Source organism: Rhinolophus ferrumequinum, chromosome 3, assembly GCF_004115265.2.
Source record: "Rhinolophus ferrumequinum isolate MPI-CBG mRhiFer1 chromosome 3, mRhiFer1_v1.p, whole genome shotgun sequence".
Taxonomy (NCBI): domain Eukaryota; kingdom Metazoa; phylum Chordata; class Mammalia; order Chiroptera; family Rhinolophidae; genus Rhinolophus; species Rhinolophus ferrumequinum.
The window spans coordinates 2853030-2864139 of record NC_046286.1 but is presented as its reverse complement, the minus strand read 5'-3'; the positions used below and the strand labels follow the sequence as shown (position 1 = coordinate 2864139).

At 36.5% G+C, this 11110-nt stretch overlaps 1 pseudogene; it reads right to left on the bottom strand.

The window, feature by feature from the left end:
* Positions 1–8391: 8391 nt before the first annotated feature.
* LOC117020343 (nuclear autoantigenic sperm protein-like) lies at positions 8392–11110 on the bottom strand (annotated as a pseudogene).

Sequence of the window (11110 nt, the reverse complement as noted above, 5' to 3'; positions counted from 1 at the left end):
TCGCTCATAAGTAGTTCTCCAAAAGCATGGTATAGTGTGAAATGTTGCTTCTGCTATGTTTAATTTGATATACAGAGGGCACCAAAACAATGTATACACATTTTAAGAAAGAAAAAAACATATTAAAATTATGCTGATGGGAACCACTTTGAGCACCTCTTGTAATTGCAGAAGTCAACGTGACTTGTATTCATCTTTTGTTATAGATATATATTGAGTATTACAATTTTAATACAATTTTTTCCTTTCTTAAAATGTGTGTACATTTTTGGCACCCTCTGTGTGTATATATATTATATGTTAATATGTATACCACATATACACTCTCATGTAACATAATCATACTGTCACTATAAAATACAAGGAACTGTCACCGTGCATACAGTGTTAAAATTTCTAGAATATTTGACAAAGGTAAGAATATGGGAAGAATACCTTTTCATTTTATACTCTTTTGTACCTTTGGGTTTTGTACTATATTTTTTAAATAATATGCAGGAAAATAAAATTCGTTTTAAATAAATGAATAACTGAGGGCTGGCCCGGTGGCTCAGGCCGTTGGAGCTCCATGCTTCTAATGCCGAAGGCTGCCGGTTTTTATTCCCACATGGGTCTGTGGGCTCTCAACCACAACATTGCTGATTCAACTCCTCAAGTCCCGCAAGGGATGGTGGGCTCTGCCCCCTGCAACTAACAACGGCAACTGGACCTGGAGCTGAGCTGCACCCTCCACAACTACGATTGAAAGGACAACAACTTGACTTGGAAAAAGCCCTGGAAGTACACACTCTTCCCCAATAAAGTCCTGTTCCCTTTGCGCAATAAAAAATCTTAAAAAAGAAAATGAATAATTGAAATGTTCTCAGTTGTCTAACTTAGTATGACATTCAGAGGGCAGCAAACGTTATCAAGTTTATCCTTCAGCTTCTTGTACATGAACTTCACCTACATTACACTCTTACATTTTAACCCTCTTTATTCTCTTATGAGATATTGATTTATTCCTGTCTTTTTTTTTAACCACCAATTATATTTTACAAAGACATTTTCTTAATGCACATGAAATAAAATTGACCTTTTTTAGTACACTCCTATGAGTTTTAACATGTGTGTAAACTCATATAGCCACTGCTATATTCGGATACAAAGCGATTCCATTATCCCAATAAACTCCTTGATGCTATCCTTCTGCAGTCAAATATTTCATAAACCTAATCTGGCAACAATTAATCAGATTTCTGTCCCTATAGTTTTGTATTTTCTAGGATGTCATATAAATAAAATCAGATAGTGTCACCTGTTGAGATTGACTTCTTTTGCTCAGAACAAAGCTTTTGATGTTTATTCATGTAGGTATTAATACTTCATTCCTATTATTTGCTGAATAGTACTCCAGTGAATGAATATATCATAATTTGCTCATTTACCAACTGAAGAATATTTATGTTACTTCCAATTTGGGGTGATTACGAATAAAACTGCTATAAACATTCAAGTAAACATTTTTGTGTGGATATCAGTTTCCACTTTTCTATGGTAAATATCTAAAAATGGAATTACTGGATATGTTAAGAGTTGTTTGAACTTTATAAGGAACTGCTACTCTTTCCAGAATGGATATACCATTGTGCATTCCCTCTAGAAATGCACGAGATCTCGTTCCTCCACGACCTTGTCAACCCCCGCTATTGTTGGTTTTCTTGTCTGGTTCATTTTTTTTATTATTTAATCCTGTTCATTGAATACCGTAGTGGTATCTCACTGTTTTTTGTTTTGTTTTTTTTTTAAGATTTTTATTGGGGAAGGGGAACAGGACTTTTTTTTATTGGGGAACAGTGTATATTTCCAGGACTTTTAATTGGGGAACAGTGGTGTGTTTTTTCCCAGGCTCCTTCCAAGTCAGGTTGTTGTCGTTTCACTCTTAGTTGTGAAGGGCACAGCTCAGCTCCAGGTCCAGTCGCCGTTGTTAGTTGCAGGGAGCGCAGCCCACCATCCCTTGCGGGAGTCGAACTGGCAACCTTGTGGTTGAGAGCACGAGCTCCAACTAACTGAGCCATCCGGGAGCTCAGTGGCAGCTCATTGACTTCATTCTAGTTGCGGAGGGCACAGCTCCCTGGCCCATGTGGGAATTGAACCAGCAGCCCTGTTGCCCAGAGCCAGCGCTCTAACCATCTGAACCACCCATCCGCCCTCTCACTGTATTTTTATTTGAATTTCTCTAATGGTTAATGATATCGAGCATCTTTTCATATGTTTGCTTACCATTTGTATGTCTTCTAGGTGAAGTGTCTGTTCAAACCTTTAGTCTATTTTCTAACCATTTTTATAGACTCATTTTTAGAGCAGTTTTAGGTTTACAGAAGAATTGTGCAAAAGTATAGAAGGTTTAAATATACTCCCTCTTCTCTGCACCAGAGTTTCACCTAGTAACATTTTGCATTAGTGTAGTATATTTGCTATAATTGGCAAGCCAATTTATTATTATTAACTAAATCCCATCTTTTACATTAGGGTTCACTTTTTGTGTTATACAGTTCTGTGTGGTTTTTACAAATGCATAATATCATATATTCATCATTACAGTATCATACAGAATAGTTTCACTCTCCTAAAAATGTCCTGTGCTCCACTTATCAATCCCTCCTCTCCCTAAACCTCTGGCAACCACTGTCTTTATTGTTTTGCCTTTTCCTGAATGCTATATAGTTGGAATCATACTTATAGCTTTTTCAGACTGGCTTCTTCACTTAGAAAAATGCCTTTAAATTTTCCTCCATGTCTTTTTGTGGTTTGATAGTTCACTTCTTATTACCAAATAATATTCTATCATAAGGATGTACCACAATTTGTTTATCCATTCTTCGAATCAAAAACATTTTGGTTGCTTTCAATTTTTTGCATTATAAATAAAACTGATATAAACACTCACGTGCAAGTTATTATGTAGACATAAGTTTTTAACTCATTTAGGTAAATACAATTGCTGGATTATATGGTAAGGCTACCAGCAATGAATGAGAGTCATGCATCATTGATACAGTGAATGTATCATTGCCAGCATTTGGTATTGTCAGTGTTTGGGATTTTTGTTATTCTAATAGGTGTATGGTAGTATCTCATTGTTGTTTTAATTTAGAATTCCCTAATGACATATGATGTTAAACATCTTTTCATATGCTTATATTGTTTTTGATAATATGCCTCTTCAGATCTTCTGCCAATCTTTAAATTGTTTTTTTTAATTGTTTTAAGTGTTCTTTGTATATTTTGGATACAAGTCCTTTATCAGTTTTGTATTTTGCAAGTATTTTCTTCCAGTCTGTGGCTTGTCTTTTCATTTTCTGAACAGTGTTCTTTCACAGAGCAGATGTTTTTCGTTTTCATGAAGTGCTACTTACCTTTCTTTTTCTTTCATGGATCATGTTTTGATGTTGTATCTAAGATGCCGTAGCTAAATCCAAGGTCACCTAGATTTTCTTCAATGTTATCTTCTAGAAGCTTTATAGTTCTGAATTTTACATTTAGGTCTATGATTAGTTTTGAGTTAACATTATAAAAGGTGTAAGGTCTATACTTCGGTTCATTTTCTGCATGTGGACGTCCAGTTGTTTCAACACCATTCGTTGAAAAGAGTATCCATTCTGATTTGAATTGCGTTTGCACCTTTGTCAAAGACCAGTTGAGTATATTTGTGTGGGTCTATTTCTGGGGGTTTTCCCTTTTGGGAGGAGGATGCTTGTTTTCTCATTGTTGAGTTTTAAGAATTTTTTAATAAATCTTAGATACAAGTCCTTTCTCAGATATGTAATTTGCAAATATTTTCTCTCAGCCTGAAACTTATCTTAACAGTTTATTTTGCAGAGAAAAGTTTACTTTTTGACCAAGTCCATTTTATCATTTTTTTTCTTCTCATGTTTTTGGTGATATATCTAAAAACTATTTGCCTACAGAAAGATCATGAACATTTTTCCTATGATTTTTTTTCTAAAAGCTTAATTATTTAATATTTTACATTCTTATCTATGATCTATTTTGAGTTACAATTTTATAACTTGTACATTTTGAATAATTTCTCTTTTTTTTTGTATATAGATATCTCTTTTGGGTTGAATTGTGATCTCCTAAAATATATGTTGAAGTCCTTCCCTCTGGTACCTGTGAAGGAGAACTTATTTAGAAATGGTATCTTCAAAGACCTTTGGAAAGAACATTAGATACAATATTATTATATAAAACCAATGGCATTTTAATTTTCTAACAAAAAAAATTTTTAATGAAGCTAAATGCAATACCATTTAACATGACATGAAAAACATGAAATGCCAAGGAATAAATTTAACAAAATGTATGCTATTTAAACAAATAGCTAATAAACACATGGAAAAGTGCTTAGCACTATGAAAATTAAAACCACAATGAGATACCACTACACACCCACAAAATGATGGAATTTTAAAAAATTATAGCACCAAATATTGAGAGACTAGGAAGCAACTAGAACTCCCATTGTTGATGGTAGTGGAAAATGATACAGCCACTTAAGGAAATATCTGTTAGTTTATTTTAAAATTTGAACTTAAACCTGTCCTGTGATCCATCAATATCACTACTACGTATTTACTCAAAATATGAAAATGTGTTCATGAAGTGACTTGGTTTGATTATCCAATAAGTTTACTTATTGTTCAATGCTATAAAAAATTTTTCAGAATTGCTTACCCATACCACTACGGAAAGCCAACCACTAACTAAAGTTTAATAAATCTTCATAACTGTCTGTCTTTAGTCTGAGTGTATACATTTTTTTAAATTATACTTATAAGTTACTTAGATTAATTATATTTCCATTAGGGTGCTTATATTATTCATTTGAAATACAGTTAAGTGTATTTGTTGTTATTTGTATTTTAAGGTTCTTCATCTCATTTTTATTGATTTATTTTTAAATATATGAGAGAGTACCATGTTTTCAAAATGTTAGAACAGAGAATACACTAATGGTTGCCAGAAGGGCGGGGGGGTGTGTGGAGGAGGGGTCTGGGTGGAAAAGGTGAAGGGGTTAAGGAACACAAATTGGTAGTTACAAAATAGTCCTGGGGATGTAAAGTACAGCATAGGGAATATAGTCAATAATATTGTAATAACTATGCGTAGTGCCAGGTGGATCTAATCAGGGGATCACTGCATAAATTATATAAATGTCTAACCACTATGCTGCACACCTTAAACTAATATAAAATAATATTGAATGCCAACTGTAACTGAAAAAAATAAATAATTAAAAAATAAATAAAAATTTAAAAATAAGACAAAAGGTTAGAACTGTACAAAAAGGTAATTATGAGAAGGTTTACACTTTTTCAATGATTCTACCTCCATACACTCTCTCTTCTTTCCTCTCTGTTTCCACCCATTTCCATAGGCAACCAATTATCTTAATTTCTGGTTTATACTACCCTTGTATATTTTTGCAAAAAAATCCCTCTTAGAACTGCTTTCATGGTATGCCATAGATTTGGGGTCATTGTGTTTTCATTTTCATTTGTCTCGAGGTGTCCTTTGATTTCTTCCTTGATCTCATTATTGAGCTGCTCAGTATTTAGTAATATGTTATTTAGCCTCCATGAGTTTGTGTGTTTTTCAGTTTTTTCTTGTAATTGATTTCTAGTTTCATACAACTGTGGTCGGAGAAATCGTTTACTATCATTTCAATCTTCTTAAATTTATTGAGATGTTTTGTGGCCTAACACGATCTATCTTGAAAAATGTTCCACATGTGCTTAAAAAGAATGTATATTCTGCTGATTTTGGGTGAAATGCTCTCAACATATCAGTTAAATCCATCTTGTCTAGTGTGTCCTTTAAGGCTGCTGTTTCCTTGTTGATTTTCTGTCTGGAAGATCTGTCCAGTGATGTCCGTGGGGTGTTACAGTCCCTTATACTATGACTGTGTTACTGTTGATCTCTCATATTTGCATTATATATTTAGGTACTCCTATGATAGGTACATAGACATTTACAAGGGTTATATCCTCTTCTTGGATTGACCCCTTTATCATTATGTAGTGTACCTCTTTGTCTCTCATTATAGCCTTTGTTTTAAGTCTATTTTTTCTGATGTAAATATTGCTACCCCAGCTTTTTTCTTCCTTTTTGTTTAAATCCACATAAAATGTCATTTTCAATCACTGTACTTTCAGTCTGTGTCTTTTGATCTGAGTGGGTCTCTAGTAGACAGCTTATGTATGGGTCTTGTTTTCTTATCCATTCAGCTACACTGTGTCTTTTGTTTGGAGCTTTTAATCCACTTACATTTAAAGTGATTATTGATAGATACATAGTTATTGCCATTTCATTATTCATATTTATGTTCTTCCCACACACACACACTTTTTAAAGAAGTCCCTTTACCCATTTTTTAATTGGATTGTTTGTTTTTTTGTAGTAGAGTTGTATGAGTTCCTTATATATTTTGGATATTAGTCCCTTATTGGAGACATTGTTTGCAAAAATTTTCTCCCATTCCGTTGGTTGCCTCTTTATTTTGTTGATGATTTCTTTTGTTGTGCAGAAGCTTTTCAGTTTGATATAGTCCCATTCATTTATTTTAGCTTTTACTTCCCTCGCCTTTGGAGTCAAATTCATAAAATTGCTCTTTGAAAACAAGGTCCATAAGTTTAGCACCTACATTTCCTTCTATACAGTTTATTGTTTCAGGTATTATGGTTACATCTTTGATCCATTTTGAGTTAATTTTGGTACATGTGACAGATAGCAGTCTAGTTTCATTCTTTTGCACATGGCTTTCCAATTCTCCCAGCACCATTTATTGCCTGAATAGACATTTCTCCAAAGAGAACACACAAATGGCCAATAGATATATGAAAAAATGCTCAATATCACTAATCATCAGAGAAATGCAAATCAAAACCACAATGAGATATCACCTCATACCAGTTAGAATGGCTGTCATCAGCAAGACAAATAGTAACAAGTGTTGGAGAGGCTGTGGAGAAAAAGGAAGCCTCATACACTGTTGGTGGGAATGCAGATTGGTGCAGTCACAATGGAAGGCAGTGTGGAAGTTCCTCAAAAAATTAAGAATAGAATTACTGTATGACCCATCAATCCCTCTCCTGGGTATCTACCCCCAAATATCTGAAAACATTTATCCATAAAGATGTATGTGCTCCAATGTTCATTGTAGCTTTATTTATGGTGACCAAGACATGAAACAACTAAAGTGTCCTTCGATAGATGAATGGATAAAGAATAAGTAGTATATATACACAATGGAATACTATTCTACCATAAGAAATGATGAAATAGTGCCATTTGCGACAACATGGATGGATCTTGAGATTATTATGCTAAGTGAAATAAGCCAGACAGGAAAAGTCGAGAACCATATAATTTCACTGATATGTGGTGTATAAAACTGAAAACAACAAAGGAACTAGCCAAATAAATAAAAACTCATAGACACAGACAATAGTTTAATGGTTACCAGAGGGTAAGGGGGGGAGGAAGTGGTAAATGAGGGTAAAAGGGATCAAATATATGGTGATGGAAGGAGAACTGACTCTGGGTGGTGAACACACAATGTGATATATAGATGATGTATTGCAGAATTGTACACCTGAAACTTACATAACTTTACTAACAGTTGTCACCCCAATGAACTTTAATTTAAAAGATGAAGAAGAAGGGGGGAAACGGGAAGAAGAAGAAGGAGAAGAAGAAAAAGACGTCCCTTTAACATTTCTTGTAATACTGGTTTGGTTGTAATTAAGTCCTTTAGTTTTTCTTGTCTGGGAAGCTCTTTATTTCTCCTTCAATTTTTTTTTTTTTTAAATATGTCCTGCAGCTTTTTCTTTCTTTTTTTTCCTTTTTATTTATTTTTTTATTAGATTCAGATGTACAAAACAACATAGTAATTAGATATTTATACACCTCACAAAGTGATAACCCCAATAAGTCTATTACACATCTGACACTGTACATAGTTATTACAATATTATTGACTATATTCCCTATGCTGTGCTTTATATTCCCATGACTATTTTTAAAATTATAGTTGACATTCATTCTGAAGAAATCCAGAACACTAATTTGAAAAGATATATGCACCCCTATGTTCACTGCAGTGCTATTTACAATAGCCAAGATATGGAAACTACTGAAATGCCCATCAATAAATGATTGGATAAATAAACGGTGGTATATACAATATAATATTACGCTGGCATAATAGAAGAATGAAATCTTACCATTTGCAACAACATGGATGGACCTAGAGGATATTACACTAAGTAAAATAAGTCAGACTGAGAAAAACAAATACCATATGATCTCACTTTTATGTGGAATCTAAAGAACAAAATCAATGAGCAAACAAAACAGAAACAGACTCATAGATACAGAGAACAAACTGATGGTTACTAGATGGGAGGGGGATTGGGGCCTGGCTTAAGGGGTTAAGAACTCCAATTGATATTTACAAAAGAGTCACAAGTATGTAAAGTATAGCTTGGGGAATATAGTCAATAATGTTGTAAAAACTAGGTATAGTGTCAGATGGGTACTAGACTTATCAGGAGCACCACTTCATAAATTATAAAAATGTCTATCCTTCAGGTTTTTTTCTTACAGTCTTATTTAAAGTTATACAAAAAGAATCCCCCAAAGTAAAACTACGTTATATACAAAACACTTTCCCTTGGGAGGAAGGCTCTGCTCCCTCTTAAACGCAGCGCCAGCCTCCCCTGCTGCTTGGCTTTCAGCCTGATTCTCAGCCTCCAACGCTTGTATGGCTTTCTTGGTACCATCTGTCTGGCTCTCTTCCTCTGGTTTCCTCTTCTTTCTGACAAGGTGGGAGAAATCAGTCACATAATTTGATGAGGAAGCACCGTCTGTCGGCTTTCTACTGGCAGTCTCGGAGACTGAAGTGCCTTCTGCGCTAAGAGTGAAACCTGAAGTACAGTTGTCTCCCAGAACTGCCTTCCGAGCCAATTCAGCTACATTCCCACTACGCTGGGACTCCTTTGCTTCTTCTATCTCCTCTCTAATTTCAGGTAGCAGTTCCTTCAGCTCCTCAATTTCTTTCTCATATTCGCTAGGTGCTCCTTCAGCCTCCTCCACCTGCTCATTCAGTACAGCAATTCTCTTCTCAATGACTTGAGCAGATTTGCTGACCTGTGCCAGTGTCATCATGCTGAGAGCTGTGCCCAAGGGCCAAGCCCAGCTGCTCGTGGGTCTCTGCAAGGAGACAGTCATGGGCGTCCAGATACTGCCCTTGGAGATTTAGGCGAGCCTGCGACTCCTCCACAGCTTGGACGTAATTTTCAGATTCAACACTAACTTCTCCAAGTTTTAAGATGTGCCTGTGCAGCATAAAGCTGAGTTTCTTTTTTTTTTAACTTCTTTTTATTAGTTTCTTTTGTTTCTTGCTTTTAAAAATGATCTTTGCGAAATCTAGCATTTCCTAGGCAAGCTCTAGGTTTCCAATCTCCTCTTCATTTTCTTGAAGAGACTTGTTTTCAAAAACTGAATCATTGGGTGCTGCTTCAGCCTTGTCATTTTCTTTATCCTCCTCTTCGGAGCCCTCAGTTTCTACACCCCTTTCATCTGTGCTCTCTCTTGTGTTCCTTCATTAGCAGCTATCTTAGCTTTTGCTTCATGGGACTTCTCAGTAGCCCCCTGGCTATGTTGGTCTCAACCCCACCCCCAGCTGCCCCAGACTCTTCTATGGACAGCTTAATCTCCTCCTGGTTAGGAACCAGCTCTGCCCTAACCTTCTCCTATAGTCCTGAGTCAAGATGTTTCTGTCAACCCTTCTGCATTAGTCCCTGGTTCAGTAGGAGTCTGATCTCCTGCAGTTGACAGTCCAATGACTGCCTCATCCTTGGATAGAACGGTGGCCTCCTGCCCAGGCTTCTCAGAGATTCTGATCCAACTTCTGCAGCTGAGGCCTCTGCAGCCTCTGGTGTCACCTCTGGTGACTCTCCAACAGGAGGCTCTTTTTTGCCTACCAGCTGCTCAAGAACAGCTTTTCCTGGCTCATTTTCAGAGGCAGCTGCTTGCTCCTTTGGCTCATCCCCACACACACCAAGTGGATTGACTGTTGGCTGTATAGGCTCTGCCCCTACGTCCACTACAATGTCCTGCTTTTCTAGAGTCGCAACAGGCTGCTCTTCTGAAGCTTCTTTTGGCTCCTCCTCTATGCTCACAGTTACTTCCCCCTGCTTCTCCTGACCTCCTTTTTCTCTGTACCCTTCTTGGATGTCAGTTGCAGAAACTGATTTTCCCTCCTCAGCATCTGGTGCTTTCTGTTCTGGCTTCCCAGAAGTGACCTCAGCTTCATGCAGTTCGGCTGCCGCTGCTGCTTCTTTTGCATTTTCAGTAGTTTCAGTTAACTGATCTGGGGTTGATTCAACTTTTTCCTGTAGTTCCTCTGCAGGCTCACTTATGTCTATATCTTCTCTTTCACCCTTCTCCACTTCAGTCTCCTGTTCTTTATCAATTTCAGGCTTTACTAGAGACATGTCATCTGTGTTTTTGTTTTTCTTTTTTTTTGCTTTTTCTTTTTCTCCCATAGCATCATAAACTTGTTCTCTCAGCTCTTCCCTTGCTTTCTCATCTGTTATCATTATTTTCTACCAGAAATTCTTCTGTTTTTTTCTCCTTCATCTTCTACCGCAGGCACATCTTCCAGGGCATTTCCCAACACACCATTCTCCATTCTTGCCAACTCCAGAAGTGATTTCCCACAGGAAAAGAAAGCTTCTCCAGCTTCTCCACACCATTAGCTCTCTCCTTACTTCTTACCTAAAAGACTAGCTGCTTCTTGGAATGCATTGACAGCTGCTGGAATATCCCCATCACCAGATGTTTCTGTCCTAAACCAAATAGCTTCTTAGCTTCACTATCCACACCCAGACTCTCCACTTTATTGGCAGACTTAGAATGAGCAGGAGCATCTTCTTTAATTTTGTCGGTGGAAACGGGCTCTGTGGCAATAGCAGCAGTGGCTGTGGAGTCTGTGGCCATCATTTCCCTGAGGTACTGGGCCATGGCACGGAATACAGCCTGTGAAGAAAATAGAGGGAAT